This window comes from Aotus nancymaae, unplaced genomic scaffold (assembly GCF_030222135.1).
Source record: "Aotus nancymaae isolate 86718 unplaced genomic scaffold, 86718_ANA_hifiasm-v0.15.2.pri h1tg000033l, whole genome shotgun sequence".
NCBI classification, from domain to species: Eukaryota; Metazoa; Chordata; class Mammalia; order Primates; family Aotidae; genus Aotus; species Aotus nancymaae.
The window spans coordinates 15,628,031-15,646,742 of record NW_026988447.1 but is presented as its reverse complement, the minus strand read 5'-3'; the positions used below and the strand labels follow the sequence as shown (position 1 = coordinate 15,646,742).

Here is an 18,712-nt window from a genome sequence, read left to right as displayed (position 1 = left end):
CTCCGGCAGGCTAGCCCAGGCTGTTCACACAGCAGAGATAGGGGTCTCAAAAGAGAGTGAATGTGGGCAAGGACTCTTAAAGCCTAGGCTTGGAACTGGCAAACTATCACCACCATATTCTAGTGGTCAAAGCAGGTCACAAGGCCAGCCTGGACCCAAAGAGTAGGGAAACAGACCCTACCTCTTCATGACTTCAGAGTCATGTTTCGGGGGCATGGGTATAGGAAGAAGAAGGGGTGTGGTTATTTTGCCATCTACCTCTGGGAGCTAAAACATGAAGGAACACATGCAAGGTGTGAACCGGACCTGCTGCCAGACCAAGTGAGCGGGGAAGAGGCCTTGACCATGAAGTCTAGATGCTAAGCTGTGAGAGAGGGACTGATCAGGGGAATTTGGTGACCTCAACTCCAGCAGGGATATAGATGATGCCACTGTTTGTCCCTGGGTCTCCTTTCTGGCAGAAGAGAGTAAGGGAGCCTCCAGGAGAGAAGTCAGACCTGCAGAGGATGTGTAGGTATGTGAGCAGCACCAGGGGGGGTTCTGGTTAGTTTAGTGAAGAAAGAGGGTGCTCAAAACTATCAAAGTCACTGCACTGCTTACCAGCTGACATTCAAACATTGAGTCTGACGTTCAAAGGCCTCCACAGCCTGACCCAGGCCTTGTTACTAGACTGATCTTCCAAGACTCCAGGCAAGATCATTTGGCTTTATAAATTTTTTGTATCTTTATGTTGTGTTCCCAATAAGAGTATGAGTCTGTGGAGCAGAGGTTGGCAAACTATGGCCTGTGGACTGATTCCGTATGATCCACAAAGCCTAAAATGTTTACTACTGTGCTTGCTTCGGCAGCACATATACTAAAATTGGAACGATACAGAGAAGATTAGCATGGCCCCTGCGCAAGGATGACACGCAAATTCGTGAAGCGTTCCATATTTTTCAGGCCAATATCCATGATGAACATAGATGCAAATATCTTCAATAAAATACTGGCAAGCCGATTACAACAGCACATCAAAAAGCTTATCCACCATGATCAAGTAGGATTCATCCTGGGGATGCAAGGATGGTTCAATATACGCAAGTCTATAAATGTAATTCACCACATAAACAGAACCAAAAACAAAAACCACATGATTATCTCAATTGATGCGGAGAAGGCCTTCGACAAAATTCAACAGCCCTTTATGCTAAAAACTCTCAATAAACTAGGTATCGACGGAACGTATCTCAAAATAATAAAAGCTATTTATGACAAACCAACAGCCAATATCATACTGAATGGGCAAAAACTGGAAGCATTCCCTTTGAAATCTGGCACTAGACAAGGATGCCCTCTCTCACCACTCCTATTCAATATAGTACTGGAAGTTCTAGCCAGAGCAATCAGGCAAGAAAAAGAAATAAAGGGTATTCAATTAGGAAAGGAGGAAGTCAAATTGTCTCTATTTGCAGATGACATGATTGTATATCTAGAAGACCCCATCGTCTCAGCCCAAAATCTCCTGAAACTGATAAGCAACTTCAGCAAAGTCTCAGGATACAAAATCAATGTGCAAAAATCACAAGCATTCCTATACACCAATAACAGACTTAAAGAGAGCCAAATCAAGAAGGAACTGCCATTCACAATTGCTACAAAGAGAATAAAATACCTAGGAATACAACTAACAGGGAACGTAAAGGACCTCTTCTAGGAGAACTACAAACCACTGCTCAACGAAATAAGAGAGGACACAAACAGATGGAGAAACATTCCATGTTCATGGTTAGGAAGAATTAATATCGTGAAAATGGCCATACTGCCCAAAGTAATTTACAGATTCAACGCTATCCCCATCAAGCTACCAATGACCTTCCTCACAGAACTGGAAAAAACCACCTTAAACTTCATATGGAACCAAAAGAGAGCCCGCATAGCCAAGTCAATTCTAAGCAAAAAGAACAAAGTGGGAGGCATCACACTACCGGGCATCAAACTCTACTACAAGGCTACAGTAATCAAAACAGCATGGTACTGGTACCAAAGCAGAGATATAGACCAATGGAACAGAACAGAGGCGTCGGAGGCGACACAACATATCTACAACCACCCAATCTTTGACAAACCTGAAAAAAACAAGCAATGGGAAAAGGATTCCCTGTTTAATAAATGGTGTTGGGAAAACTGGCTAGCCATATGCAGAAAGCAGAAACTCAACCCCTTCCTGACACCTTACACTAAAATTAACTCCAGATGGATTAAAGCCTTAAACATAAGACGTAACACCATAAAAACACTAGAAGGAAACCTAGGCAAAACCATTCAGGACATAGGCGTAGGCAAGGACTTTATGACCAAAACACCAAAAGCATTGGCAACAAAAGCCAAAATAGACAAATGGGACCTAATCAAACTCCACAGCTTCTGCATGGCAAAAGAAACAGTCAATAGAGTGAATCGGCAACCAACAGAATGGGAAAAATTTTTTGCAGCCTACCCGTCTGACAAAGGGCTGATATCCAGAATTTACAACGAGCTAAAAAAGATTTACAAGAAAAAAACAAACAAGCCCATTCAAAAATGGGCGAAGGATATGAACAGATACTTTACAAAAGAAGACATACATGAGGCCAACAAGCATATGAAAAAATGCTCATCATCACTGGTCATTAGAGAAATGCAAATCAAAACTACATTGAGATACCATCTCACGCCAGTTAGAATGGCGATCATTAAAAAATCTGGAGAAAACAGATGCTGGAGAGGATGTGGAGAAATAGGAACACTTTTACACTGCTGGTGGGAGTGTAAATTAGTTCAACCACTGTGGAAAACAGTGTGGCGATTCCTCAAGGACCTAGAAATAGAAATTCCATTTGACCCAGCAATCCCATTACTGGGCATATATCCAAAGGATTATAAATCGTTCTACTATAAGGACACATGCACACGAATGTTCATTGCAGCAGAGTTTACAATAGCAAAGACCTGGAACCAGCCCAAATGCCCATCGATGATAGACTGGACAGGAAAAATGTGGCACATATACACCATGGAATATTATGCAGCCATTAAAAACGAGGAGTTCACGTCCTTTGTAGGGACATGGATGAACCTGGAAACCATCATTCTCAGCAAACTGACACAAGAACACAAAATCAAACACCACATGTTCTCACTCACAGGTGGGTGTTGAACAAGGAGAATACATGGACACAGGGAGGGGAGCACTATACACGGGGGTCTGTTGGGGGGAGGGGGGACAGCGGGGGGGTGGGGAGTTGGGGAGGGATAGCATGGGGAGAAATGCCAGATATAGGTGAAGGGGAGGGAGGCAGCAAATCATATTGCCACATATGCACCTATGCAACAATCTTGCATGTTTTTCACATGTACCCCAAAACCTAAAATTCAATAAAAAAAAAAAAAGAAAAAAAAATGTTTACTACCTGACATGTTATGGAAAAGTTTATGACTCTTGCTCTTGGGGGTAGAAGCATGTCATAGATGATTTTGTTTTTCCTACAGAACCATGTACCCTTCAATGAACATGTATTGACCTCTAAGCATCCCATTTCTCATACCTGTAAATTTTGTTTCCTACGTAGAGGGCCGTCTTCCCTTCTGTCTACCTGGTTGAAACTTTTCAGTCCTCTGGGATCCTCATCAAATCCTCTGGAAATTTTCGATGACTCTTGCTGAATTCTGAATCCCAATAGCACCAAACCCCATGTCCTGTGTTCATCTTCTGCTTCCAGTTAGTTCTTTGCATCAGAGTGGGTCGTGACTTTGATCGATACCTGGCGCTTAGCTACCAACTTGTTGTCACCCACCCTTCAGTACTCGGTAGATATGGTCTGGCCTGGGAAGTGTTCTCTGACTGTCATTCCTCTCCCCACGACTGAGTTCGGATCCCTTCTTTGTACTCCCCCAGTTGCCTGGACTTTCCATCATGGCCCTTGTCTTTGTGTACTGTGATTGTTGATTTACTTCTAGGATTCTCCAATTGGTCTGTGGCCTCCTTGAGAACAGGCTAGTGTCTTATTCACTTATGTATTCCCAGCACCTGGTATGGTGCTGAAAACACTCAATTTACATTTTAAAAAAAATAATGGCTCAATGTAATCAATAGTTGCTGATTAATTACATGCCTGATTAAAATATTGATACTATTCCTGGTGGTACCCTATTTACATGCTTCAGTTCTCTAATTAGGCTATTAGTCTAGTTATCCATAGTAACCAGACTTAGTTTTAAGAACAACTTTTCCTTAGTTACATATCTATGGCTAGTTTTTATCTCTTGATATTAGTCAATGCCTATCAACTTTTATATGACTGAGGTTATCAGGCCAAAACTGGGGCAACCTGGGAGAAACGAAGCTAGGCGATCCGGGTCTTTGGCAAGAGAGACATATGGCTTTTTTCAGTCCCAATTTATCTCCTGGACTGTGGGCTACTAAAACAAATAGCAGCTCTTCCTCTTTATGAATTAAGCATTTCAAGGACAGTCTGGCTGTGGAATAAAATGATCCAGACAAATTATAGCACACTCATAGCCAGCTTTCTGATTCAAGCCTGAGCCTGCCTGGAGCTCCACGTTCACCTAGCGTAAAATAATACCAAATGTTTGGACTTGGAAACCATTTGCCAAATGTTGGGATAATATAACAGCACACACACATTATCAGAGACAGAAAATGGCATCCTGGAAACAGCTTAACCCACTGCAAATGAGAAGTCAGAGCCTCCTTCAGCAGAAAAGTTCTTTCTAGATGTTAGATTTCCCTGGAGCTGTTTGCTGCTTGAGCCCCTCTCGTCTACCCTCAGTTTTTCCTGGGAGCACATCATATATTGCAATCGCATTTCACTTAGCTGTCCATGATCAGTTTCTTCAATGCGAATACATTAGAGACAGGTTGTGAACTGGCCAGCCACGTCAGCCCCGATCTCCTTGCAGTAAAATGGATGCAGAATAACCACATTTTCCCTTCTCTCTGTGTGCTGGTGGCTTCCACAGGAACCCTCTGGAAATAAAGCATAGAAAGAAGCTCACCTGACCAGACAAAGAACAGACATTTGGCATTTTAAAATGCCTCTTAAATGTCTAGATAGATGGTATATTACCCCATAGCCTTTTCAAAATCTGTAAGACACGCTGTGAATGCTGTTGCCTAAAAACACCAGCCCAGGAAAACCCTCCGGTGTCCCGGTGAGATAGGGAGCAACATCACCGCTTCTGGAAAGAAAAGGTTCCCACTTGCTTCAGGAAATATCTGTTTCTGCCAGATGACAGGACAAGGCAAAGCCAACAGAATGTTTTGCTTATATTTTTATCCGATCAATCATGTGTGATAAACAATGCTGTCTGGCCGTGAAAACAATACACAAGATGGGAGAGTGACTGCTTCAAAGGCTGGCAGGAAAGGGCACATTTCTTCAGGACATCAAAAGTCACTCGTTGCCTTGAGTGAGTGGTCAGGATTGCAAGTTAGGCGGCGACAGATGCTTTCGTGTAAAGCCCCATGGCCTGAAGACAGCTCTCAGGTTGATGATCAATTGCCACGTGCACCTGAGACATCCCCAGGCATCCAGCAAAGCAGGAGAGCAGTCCAGTATTCCCTGAGGAGAAGGATAGTGAGGAATGTGGTGGTTGGACACACAGAGGTCTGAAAAGTTTGCTTTTGCTTTTCCTTCCCAAAGTTCATACCCAATTGCACTTGTGATCATTCTCTTTTGAGGAAAGGCAGTCCAGAGCCCACAGCCGTGCACAAGAGTTGGAGAAAAAACAGAATGTGCCACTCAAGCCAGCAGGCACCTAGGCCTCGTCCATCAGCTGGGGAAAGCAGGGGAGATAAGACAAGGCTGACCCTAAGGCCTCGTCAGCATCCTTGACTTGGCAGAGGGCAGACATGCAGACACGGTCCTTGTTTGTGTGGGGTGAGGGGTGGGAGGAGCAGGGGGAGTGGAGGAGAGCAGCTTTGCTTTGCTGCTGGAGGCCAGCAAGGGCCATTCAGTAAACAAAGCAAAGTAAAGCAAATCATGACAGCAAAGCAGGGTGTGAAAGGGAGAAGGGTGGATTTCTGGGCAGTCCCTGGCAGGTTGAGGTGCTGCCTTGCCCAGAGAAAGGCTGTAAGATGTTGACGTCTCCATGATACCAAACGGGTGCAGGCTGCCACAGGAGAGGCTGCAGACTGCCCTGAGTCCTGGGCGATTGGCTCTGAGCATCACAGTCCTCTTCAGCCATTACCATGGCCTCGTTAGCTTCAGCACACCTCTGGCTTCAAAAGTGGGGGTTAGTGTGAATCACAGATGCTTGAGAGAACAGAATATGGGCATGGGCACCATGGAGAAACGCCTGGGGGAATGCACCTGAGAATCCCACTGCCGTCCTCCCCAAGCCTGTGTCTGTCTCCTTGCTCAATCACGTCAGGAAATGTTCCATCTGCTCCATCGTTTTGCTTTGAGAACTTCCTGTCTTGCTTTCTTTGAGAATGTTCCAGACTTCCTCTTTTCTTTTGTTCTTCGTATCTCCCCTGATTTTCCAGGCATTCCCATACCTCAATGCTTCTCAGAACATGGTTCCTCAGCCCTAAGCTGCCCTGAGAATCCTAATGGGAAGCTTCCTGCTCATCCCTTTGAGGATCCAATACTTCAATGGCTAATCTGATGAAAAAAGAGAAAGTCACAGTGTTTACTGCCCATCAGTGTAGAGTTACAGAGCAATTCCAATCAGCCTGTGGTCTGGCACAGCTCTTACTGAGGGTGACTGTGCAGCAAAGCAACACTCTCCACGGAGACAGCTGAAAGAATGGGGAGGGGGCCAAGGGAAGCCAAGACCTCCCTGCCTTCCTTTGCCTTCTTCAGCTTCTCAGAGGCTTTTAGGAAGAAGCCCTGACCCTGCTTTTCAGATAATTCAGTAGCTGTTCTTAAGGTAGATAGCCACCTTAAAATAAAAAAGAAAGATGACGATTCTCTACATTTGTGTAGCATTTTACAGTTTTAAGAGCACTTTTTATCTCCCCACATAAACTGTAGCGCTTTAGGCCTAGGATGGAAATTAACAGGAGGAATCACAAAACTTGGTTACTCCAGTCACAAATTTCAGGTCAGAATGTTTGTCTTGTTCCGGTTCAAGTTAATGTTGACCTCTCTGTTAACATATTTTGGATCCGATTCTAGTGCACCTTTTTGCCTGTAGAACTGAATGAATTCTGTGCTGTTAGCCTGATATGACCATTGGCTTGTTTCCCACACAGCCCTAACCCCTGTCAGTTCCCACTGAAACTGATGATTTCACAGAATTCTTCACCCAAATGTGATATGCACTTCTTTCCTCTTTCTCTCCTGTTTCCCACTTAGCTCTGTTCTCATTTCCCTCATTTTTCTTTTCTTCCCTTTCCTTTCCATTCTCTTCCCTTTCTCTATTTCTGTCTCTCTTCCTCTCTACTAGATATGGTTTCTTGTCAATCAGGGTTCATTAGCAATCGCACCTATACTTTTCTTCTTATCTCAGGGGCTGGAAACCTGGAGTTCCTATTTCTTAGGCTTCCTTGATTCCAGGAAGGCAGAGAATAGGCTCTCTTTCCTCTGGCAGAAAGAGATATGGCAGAGATAAGGTGCAAGGCTGGTCGCCTCTCCGGGAGCTCGGACACACCCCCCTCCCTCTCCAGGAGCTCGGACATGCCCACCCCCCTCAAACTGCACCTAGCTCTCTCTTAAAGAACTCAGCCAAAATGCAAAAGAAGTCTTGTAAATCTACCCAATAGCATTCGAGTCTTAGCTACCCAATAGCAGTCGAGTCTTGTAAATATACCCAATAGCATTCAAACCCTGCCTACCTGCCAATAGCAAGCTTGCCCCCACCCACGCCCTGCTCTCCCACAACCAATCAAATGCCTCCACTCCCTATAAAACCCCCACGTCTGAGAGGAGTCCATGCGACTTCTCCAGCCCCTCCTGTCGGACCGCAGAACCTCGCCTGGGAGCTGAATAAATTGGCATTGGATCTTCTTGTGCTGGTATCAGTTTCCTCATTTTAAACTCGGCAATAACCCTTACATAAGGGCTACACTGGATATGAATTTTTGCAGCAGACTCCATACTCTACTGTCAGTCACAACTTCAGGGTCAAGAGGCAGCTAAGAAGCCAGCAGAGGGTTCCTGCAGTTTTCTGACCCTGGGATGTTAGTATATGCCAACTTCATAATCTCTGGATCATGGCTATAGTGGTGTAACCTGAAAACTAGTGGCACATAAATTACCGCCCCTAAATTACCTTCCTGTAGCACCGCCAGTAATTTTGCTCACATTTTATCCTCTTCCTGCATTGCTTAAAAGTCAACTTTTATGCATAAAATACCTAGAGTAGTGGTTCTCAAAGACTGGTCCTGGACAAGCATTATCATCATCATCATCATCATCATCATCATCTAAGAACCTGTTAGAAATGCACCCTCTTGGGCCCGATCCCAGACTTACTGAATAAGATACCCTAGGGATGGTACCAAGCAATCCAGATTAACAAGCCCTCCAGGTGATTCTGATGTAAACTAGAGTTTGAGAACCACTGACCTATTGAGACGTTTATTTTCTTATCATAAGCTGTGACTGATATACACACACCTTCTCAGTGTGCTGCTTTTTGTATAATTATAAAATACTATGTTGCAGGTAGAAAATTTGGAAAACTACAGAAAGTGTGAATGAGAAACCAACTCCCACAAAATCTCACTATTGAAAGTTGACTGTTGTTAACCTTATTTTTTTCTAGTAATTTCTCCATGCATACACATTTATACATACAGTTACATAACTGGTTCATCAGTTTGTATCTGATTTTTTCCCCACATAACATTATATTAGCATTTCTCTGTGCCATTACGGATGCTTATTTAAAGTTTACTTAGTGTTCTATGTTATGGAAACACCATAATTAATTACCCACTCTTCCAATGAGAAACATTTATGTTATTTCTGGGTTTTGCTGGTATCAGTGAATGCCACACTAGATATCCTTAACATAAAATATTTCTCCAATTCTGATTGCTCCATTAGCATCAAAGGATAAATGAGGATATGGATGAGAAGAGATTTAGGCAGGACAGTGCTGGACGCTCTCAGAGCAGTGGCTCCTTGTGTAGGGTAAGCAGAGACCTTATGAAACTTATCAGTTAGGAATCAAGGTGGGAAAGAAGAGAGGAACTTAAGAAAGAAATGTTCTATTTCTGAGCTTATATAATGTTGTGAGAGTAGAGGCATTTCAGAAGGAATGGCAAACAAAATGAAGCAAAGCAAGCGATTCTTCTTTTGACACCCTAGATATTCACCCAAAAGGTAGTATAATTTGAAGCCAGTCCACACTTGCTGTTTATGAAGACACAGAGACTTAAACTCTTTCCCTCCTGAGTCAAGACATCAGCCTGGGGAGACTGAGTCCATTCTTATGTTATAGTGGCATTTCCTTCTATGCTAGATGGGCTGAGGTCACCCTGAGAAATCTAGGTCTTGTTGTGCCAAATCCGTATAGGTCTCAATGTGAATGGCACCAGTTTTAAGAAGCCAGAAGGCATCCAGGGCCAGCAAACAAATCAGGTAGTTTCATTGGGGGCTTACATACAAGGGAGAGTCCACTGGGGAGGTCTGTGCAGAAGAACCACATCCACCTGCAAAAAGCATGCAGTTTATACAGGATTTTCACTTTGCACCCTCCCCTTAACAACTTCCATCTGGCAATTTTCATTTAACCCCAAACTCAGGGCCTGAATCCCCTGTAAGGCCAGTGTTTCATGGGCTGGGATCAGTGGTCAGATGTTTTTCATAGATAAGGAATTAATTTCTGAACACACATTCAGGTGCATCTGCCATACAGGGTCACTCTCAGGGTATGCTCAAGTCACTGCTGTCAGGTGCATTTACTGTACACTCCACCCAAAAATGCCCTTGAATGACCCTTGTGTTCTTATCACCTATTTTTCTGCAATTTCCCTGGGGCCAGGTATGTGGAGGAGCATTGCAGGCAGATGCCATGCTACAATACAAACTATACATATATATATATATGTCCTTCCAAATGCTTGGGAGTTGATCCTGGATGCCCATAGCAGTCCCACTATGGAGGAGAGGGGCCAGCTCTCCACCAGACCCAACAGTCTGTTTGTTCTGTGAAGAGGTTTGCTGCATACCATCTTTGGGCAGAAGATGAGATGTTTAGTGGGTATAAAAAAAGGTCCAGTCATAACCATTTAACAAGACACAGGAAGTCATGTTGTTGAGAGAGCACCGCCCTTGGCAATGGCCTGGTGCCTGGTTTACAATATCAATGGATTGGCTCCCCTCTGCAACGTGTGGTGGGAGGGCAGAGCGAGACACCAGGGGCACCCAATGTTTTACAATAAGAGGGTAATTGTCCCCTTGCACAAGGAAGGACCAGGACTCACCATCCCAGAAGTACAAGAGGGAATAGGGTGCAAAATAGGTGCGACCCATGTATCCTGTTCCAGGCCCTTCCCCCATGGAGTGGGAAAAGTGAACCATCGTGGGCTCATTTGCCATTTCCAGAGGCACATAATGATGTGCTCCCTGGTGGGTAGGTCCTGAGGCAAGGGCAATAGCAGGTTGCATCCAATCCCAGGCTGGTGCAAAGCCATGTCAGGAATGGGGCCCTGTCCCTCCTGAATGAGGGAGGGAATCCATGGAGGTCTGGCAGCAGCCTCTGTCAAAGACCATGCTTCAGCTCTCACATAGGTGCAGGGCCAAGCACCGAATGGAGCTCCGTGCACAAAAGGGGCTACCAGTCAATGTGCTCCTCTGTTGGAGGCATACATGCCATCTGACCACAGTCTGCATCTGAGTGTTCTCAGACCTCTGTCTCTGGAAGGTATCCTTTAGCCAACCTGCCATGAGGTACTGGGCATACACCAGCACTGGGACCCCCTCTGCAATGTCCTCCACCTGTTGCAAGGCACAATATGCAGCGCAGAGTCATTGCTCCATGACACTATCATCCACCTTCAGCCCCCTGCCATAACTGGGACCAGAATCCTAAAGGCACATGTTCATGTCCTTGCCCTTGCCACAGGCCCCACCTAAACCCCTCAGGGTAACCAGCTATGTCCAATTCACAAGGCTGTACCTGCACAAGATCCCTTCCCCCATCCTTGTGTTTTACTGCAAATTTAGCTTATTCAAAGGCCTCATCCTCCCTTGTGGACCCATCCCAGTGGGGTCCTTTTTTGACTAAGTGGTATGGGGACCTAAGAAGTTGGGCCAAATGGGGAATAAAAGAACGCCCATACCATAGAAGGCCTAGGAAGGTTTGCAGCTGCTTTGGTGTGGTATGACATGGGTAGAACTGCAGCCTATCCATAATGGCAGATGGAATGACTTGCCTTATCCAACAAGATGACACTCAAATGATTGACTGACAAGCCTAGACCCTGGACGTTGTCTGCACCAACCCAATTGAGAAAGCAGAGTGTGGGCTATAGTTTGGAAACTGGAGAAAGACTCAGAAGTTAAATATCCCTGGGGCAGGTGGCAAAGGTCCGTTATTCTCCTTCCCAGGTGAATGCAAATTGGCCTTGACTCTCTGGGGCAATAGGAATGCTTAAGAAGGCACTGGCTAAATCGATAGCAAAATGGCATATGCCAAGTGCCTCTCCTACCCTCATCGATCGGTAGGGAGATGATGCAAACACTCCCTGCCGATGAGGAGTTCCTACTCCACACTGGGAGGAGGAACAGCTGCATACACTCTGGGGGGAACACCTTATTTATTTCCCAGTAATCCACTGCCATTCTCCATGTCCATCAGGCTTCCATACAAGCCATACAGGGCTGTTGTATGGGCTGTGCACTGGCCTTATAAGTCCTATCCTGGCCAACTCCTCAACAGTCCTGTGATTTCATCATGTCCTCCAAGGTGGGTCATATTGCTTCAGGGCTACCTCTTGCCATGGGACTGGCAACTGTACTGGTACCCATTTCAAGTTCTCCTGATCACATGCTTCACCACGCCAACTCTTAGTTGGAGTTCTGTTGGGATTCACTCGGGGTGGCTGGCAAAATATTTGAGGAAATATTAGGAAAGTTATAAGATTATAGTCTCAAACCTTTTGGAAGGCTGAAAGGTTTTTATTAACTTATGGAATGGGCTGAAGGCAGCCAGTTCTTACATTACAGCTCTAGGTTATAGAGTGAAGATTAAGGATAACAAAAGCTTCCCCAGTTAGGTCTGTGTACCCCACATCCCTTTGTCCCTATTCTAATTTGTTTACTCATGTAAACTTTGTGCTGGGTGATCCTCTCAGGGGGAGGTGGAAGGGGAATACCTGTTAATGGTGTTTACTCTGGGCCATGGAGCCAAAGGCAGCTTTCATCATTCATAAAACCACTCTTTTAAACATGTTAATTATCCACAAACATGTTGACTTAGAACCTCTGTTATTAAATCTATACTGAATAAATGCTAGGAGGAACAGGGAGTGGTGGTCAGATAACTGCAATCACCCTCTGAAAGCAGCTGACCATACCTAGCCCGACTCTTACACTGTACTCTGGTGTGTGAGAGTGTATTTCTTCATCCATTGCTGAGTCAGAGTGTGCAGGACAGAACTCCGCAGGTGGTGATCAATGTCTGAGTCCCCCAGCAGTTGTCTGGGGGCTCAGGCCTGGTTAGATATCATTCCCAAGATGCATTCTGGGATGGGAGCTATGTATACTAAATAGGGTATTAGTAGCAGTCTCTCAACTGGTGATAGTAGTTCAACCTGTCTGACTTTCATGACCTCCCCCCGCCGCCCCATAACCATCTATTGCTGTCATAGCCCCTTGGAACTCATGAATGGGACCGTATGTATTAGTCCATTCTCACATTGCTGTAAATAATTAAATGGGTAATTTATAAGGAAAAGAGGTTTAACTGGCTCATGGTTCTGCAAGCAGTATGGGAAGCATAGAGGCTTCTGCTTCTGGGGAGGCCTCAGGAAACTTCCAGTCATGGTGGAAGGCAAATGGGGAGTGAGATGTCTCACATGGCAGGAGCAGGAGCAAGAGGAGGGGGCAGGTGCCACACACTTTTAAACAACTAGATCTCATGAGAACTTGTGATCGCAAGGACAGTACAAACAGGATGGTGCTAAGCCATTCATGAGAAATCCACTCCCATGATCCAATAACCTCCCCGCAGGCCCCACCTACCACAATGGGGATTACATTTCAACATGAGATTTGGTGGGGACATAGATCCAAACTATGTCACCATATATGAGAATGCATCTGGCTTCAGTATCCATGAGGCATGCACAGTCTGTTATTCTTAGGTGACCAAAATATAGTTCTATGTGTGGCCTCTGGTCCCTGGACACCCTGATCATCATTGCTCTTATTGGGATTCTGGGCCCTTCATCTACACCCCAGTTAAAGAGGTTGGTGCCTGCCATCTCTCTGCAGGAGGGTCAGTGGGATGTACCTGAGGCTCCTTAGAGGAGCTGTTCCAGCTTGAGCTTCTGCCCTAGTCCAACCAGAACAGCATTAGCCTTTTTATCCATTTTCATGGTAGGTGTCCCTGCCACTAACAGGTCATGCCAAATTTGTTGGTGGGTCACTCTGACGGGCCCCATGGCTGACTCCTTTCTTTTCATTCCAGCAGTGTACTCTTCACCCATGCAGCAAGCCTGCTCCATTTCCTCCAAGTCAGTGTCTGCTTGGGCCACCAGAAGCACTGGCTGTCCTACTGAGGGGCCGAGGATAGACACTAGTGCACTGTACCATTGGCTGGGTGCCAACTATAAGATGGTGTGTTTCAAGCCAGCACTGAAAACTCATCATCAGGACCTTGGTAATGCCCAGCATAGATAGCATGCTTCATCCCTAATTCCTGGAGGATGTCCTGCAATTCTTCCACAGTCTGTCATTGTCAAGGAGATGTGGGGACATCTCCTTCACTTGGCAAGGCTTCCTTGCAGCCTACAACCACCCAGCTGAGGGGCACAGCCTGATCCCCATTACCAGCATCACAGAGGTGCTGCCTCGGGGCCCAGGGATCTATAATGGATGCCATTTCACTCATGGAGAGTACAACGCCCTCTGCACCCTTGTCCCAGAGACAGAGAAGCCAGTCCACAGTCAATTATCTCCCCTTCTGCCTGAACCTATTTGCCAGCTCCACAAATTCCACAGCTGTGTGGTCCCACATGTGGTCTTCCAAGCAGAAGAAAGTCTTTCAGGACTACCTGCTATGGGCACACTTGGCCTGCTTTTATCTTAGTGGTGACCAGCAGATGCACAGAGGGAATGGGAACCTCTAAAAGCTCATCCCAGTTTTCACTCTCCTCCCCACTAGACCACGGGGTCTCAGGACTTAGGGCCTCAGGAGGATTTAGTCATGATAGCTTTGACTCATTGATGTGGCAGCTGGTGACCATTAAAATGGACTACCTGACAATCTGGGGCATCCATCTTGTGCCTGCAGGCAGGACAGTAAGATCTCCAGTGTTTCAGCCTGAGCTAATCTGGCATCTCTTTCTAATTGTAGTTCACCCTGTGACTGACAAACACTTATCTGCAACGTGAGCTTGGCTTCAGTGGCTACTCAGAGGAGCAGTCAGCCAATTGCAGCTGCCACCACCCGGGCATCTGACCCTTGCTCAGTCAGATCCATCTCCTGCAACAACTCTTCTAGATCCTTTAGCATTTTGGGGGCATCCCCGTACTCACATGTTGCACCCCATCCATCAAGAATAGTGGCTTTTAGGCCCCACACATGTGGACAGCCAGCTCATAATTTCCCCTGTGGATTCCCCTTCCCTGAACCCATCATCTTGGTGCTCAGAGGATTTTCTCCACCCTTCTGGATAGCTCACCAATTGTTGTGCTAAATCCCTATCGACTCCAGTGGGGATGGCACCAGGTTCAAGAAGCCAAAGAAGGGACCCAGAGACAGCAACTGAGATATGGGGTTAGTGGGGTTTACATACAGGGGAGAGAGTCCAGTGGTGGCCGGCTGGGCAGGAGAACTGCTGGTCCAGTGGTGGTGGGCTGGACAGAAGAACCACACAGCCTAGTGGCAGCGGGCTGGGCAAGAGAACTGCATGGCCCAGAGGCAGTAGGCTGGGTAGGAGAAACAAACAACCACTTGCAAAAAGCATGCAGTTTATATGGCATTTTCACTTAGCACCCTTCCCCTAACAGCCTCCACCTTGCAATCTTCATCCAACCCCAAACCCAGAGCCTGGTTCCCCTGTACAGCCCATGTTCCACAGGATGGGCTGGGGACTTGGATGTTCCTCATAGATAAGGAATGAATGCCCTCAAACACACATTCAGGTATGTCAGCCATACAGAGCCATTCTCATGGTATGCACAAGGCATTGCTGTCAGGGGCATTCACCACACATGTCTGGCCACATTATAGGTGTTTTGGCAATACTTCCTGACTGAATAAAAATGAAAAAAAATAGATGGATAGAATATTTCTGAAAGCCCAGGCATATATAATATTATCTCAAATGTCCCAGGTTTAGTGATTTCCTATAAAATCCCATGCCTAGAAATGGATCCATTTCCCAGCATGCATGGCACAAATAGGCATTCTTCTCTCTTCTGCTCTTGTCAATTAATCAACAAATATTTATCAAGGATCAACATGTCTAGCACTATTCTTGTGCAAGAAATAACACAAAGTTCTCCCTGCCTTTGAGGAGCTTATAGTATATTTTTTATTTTTAATTGACAAAAAACAATTGTTCATATTTATGGGATAAAATGTGATGATGTGATATTTTGATCAATGTATACATTGTACTAGAAAGATTCAATCAAGCCAATTAGTATATCTAGTTTCTCACCAACTTATTTTTTGTGGTGAGAAGGTTAAAAATCTATTCTTTTAGCAATTTTGAAACATATAATACATTATTATTAACTGTGGTCACCATGCAGTGCAATAGGTCACTAGAGCTTGTTACTCCAGCCTGAGACTTTATACCCTTTGATCAACATCTTTTTCCATCTCTACCCCTCTCCCCCAGCCTCTGGTAGGCACATTTCTATTCTCTCTTCTCATTTTCATGGAATATCTTTTTCTATCCCTTCACTTTAAGTTTATTTGTGTCCTTAGAGGTGAAGTGAGTTTTTCTAGGCAGCATATAGTTGGGTCTTAAATTTTTATCCATTCAGCCACTCAATATCTTTTGATTGGAGAATTTAATCTGTTTACATTCAAAGTAGTTATTGACGTGAGAGCTCATGATTGCCATTTTGTTAAATTTTTTTCTGGTTAATTTGTAGAGCTTCTGTTTTTCTCTTACTGTCTTCCTTTGTGGTTTGATGATTTTCTGTAGTGGTATGCCTTAAATTCTTTTTATCTTTTGTGTATTTACTAGGGTTTTTGCTTTGTGGTTACCATGAGACTTACATAAAACATCTTATGCTAATAATAGGCTATTTTAAACTGATAATAACTTTGATCACTTGCACAAATTTTACACTTTTACTTCCTACTAATTTGTTTTTGGTCACACATTTTGTATCTTTTATAATATGTGTCCCTTAAGAAATTACTGAAGCTATAGTTGTTTTTAATAGTTTTTAAAACATTCTCATTCTTTAACTCTCTCATTTAAAACTCTCTCATTCTTTTAACCTTCATCCTAGAGATATAATTTGTTTTCAGACAACAATTACAGTATGAGTGTTCTGAGTTTAACTATATATTTACTTTTACCAATGAGTTACATATTTTTATATGTTTTTATGTTACTACTTAGCAACCCTCCCTGCTTTTTAAGTCTGAGAAAGTGATTATCTCCTTTTCATTTTTCAAGAGCAGGATTTCCAAGTATTGTATTCTTGGTTGACAGGCTTATTTTCTTTTTTAATCTTTCAGCTTTTTGAATATATCATCCCATTCCCTTCTGGCCTACAGGATTTCTGCTGAAAATCCTCAGAGAGTCTTATTAGAGTCCCCTTATATGTAACTGTCACTCTTCTTTTGCAGCTTTCAGTATTATCTCTTTGTCTTTAATGTTTGACAATTCTATTGTTAAGTATCTTGGTGTGAGTCCCTTTGGACTCATCCTATTAGGTGTATGTGGAGTTTACTGGATTTAGGTTTTTATTTCCTTCCTCAGAAGTGGGAAGTCTTTGCCATTTTTTTTTTTTGAATATGTGTTCTGTCCCTTTCTCTTTGTCTTCATCTTCTGATACTCTGATAATGTATTTATTATTCCACTTGATGATGTCCCATAGTCCCTTAGGTTGTCTTTACTTGTTTTCATTCTTTTTTCTCCTCATATTGTTTGATTTTCTTTAATCCATCTTTATGTTCACTACTCCTTTTTTCTGTTTGATCTAGTCTTGTTAAAGCATTCTATGGAATTTTGGAGTTCAGTTATTCTTCAGCTTGATGAATTCTGTTCGTTTTCTTTTTTTTCTTCTTTTTTACATTTTCTATGTCTCTGTTGAAGCTGTCAGTTTTTCTAAGCATCGTTCTCTTTACATTGGTGAACATCTTTACCATTGTCCTTTTGAATTTCCTGTCAGGTAAATCATATATCTCTATTCCATTGAGTCAGTTTCTGATGATTTATCTTGTTCTTTTATTTAGAACATGTTTTCTTAGTTTTCCAGTTTTTTCATTTTCCTTCACTCTCTGTGTTGGTTTCTGCACATTAGATTAAAAAAACTACCTTCCCCAGTCTTGTTATACTGCTCTGTGTGGGACATGCTCCTGCCCAGTTAGCCTGGCAGACATTCCAGATGCCTCTAAACTATTCTTGTTTGTCCAGCCTACTGTTTTTGTTCTTATTGGCCTCCAAGAAATTAAAGCATCAGGTGGGTGTAGTGGCACACACTTGTAGTCTAGCTACTTAAAGGGCTGAGACAGGAGGATCACCTGAGCCTGCGAGGTTGAGGCTGCAGTGAGCCATGATCATGCCACTGCACTGCAGCTTGGGCAACAGGAGAAGACTCTGTCTCAAAAGTGTCAAGTCATGCTACTGTCTTAAGAGAGGTGGGATAGAAGTCAGTCCCTTGGGATGCAGATGGAAACATTTGGGTGTTAGATGTGTGTTCCAGTTCCTTCTTTCTTTGGAGAGAAGCTGAGAGCTAGAGTTTATCTTCACTCATTCTGCTCTACTTCAAGGAAAGGGTCTGAAACAGATGCCTGTACTGTTCATCAGACTACTGACTTTGAACTTGGGGAGATGGCTGCTGAACATTTACAAGTTTAAAAGTCACCTTTTTTGTTCTCAGTGATCTAGGAGACTCAGGAGTGCAATCTGTCAACTCCCATAGTGAGGAGATTTAAGAGTTAGTCCTTCAGGTGAAAGTTGTAAAAGTTGGGGAATGCAGAAACTACTTCCAGGGAGAGTCTGCAGATTTGAATTTATTTCTGGAGCAAGCCAGGGAAGAAGGTGTGGGGAGTTCCCACTCTCCTGTTTGAGCAAGCAGAAGTTTCACACCTTCCTAGCAAGGGGAGACTTCTGGTCTGGGGTTATCACTGAAGCGAGCCAGAGAGGAAGGTGCAGGGAGTGCTCTTTCTCTTTCAGGCATGGAGATGTCTCTCAGCATTCTCCCAGTGAAAGATTCCAAGACTTTATCTCAAGAGCAAGCCAGGGAAGACGGCACAGGGAGTGCTGTCTTTTCATTCTTGCCAGCATAATTCTTCAACCTCTTTCTATGGAGAGATAGCGGGGCTAGGATTATTGTCAGGCCTCTGTGTGCAAGTC

General features: G+C 44.2%; 1 non-coding gene across 1 annotated transcript; it reads left to right on the top strand.

Moving 5' to 3' along the window:
- Positions 1–832: 832 nt before the first annotated feature.
- LOC135277908 (U6 spliceosomal RNA) lies at positions 833–939 on the top strand. Its single transcript, XR_010345470.1, has one exon. It is a non-coding gene; the product is annotated as a U6 spliceosomal RNA (small nuclear RNA).
- The last annotated feature ends 17,773 nt before the right edge of the window (positions 940–18,712 follow it).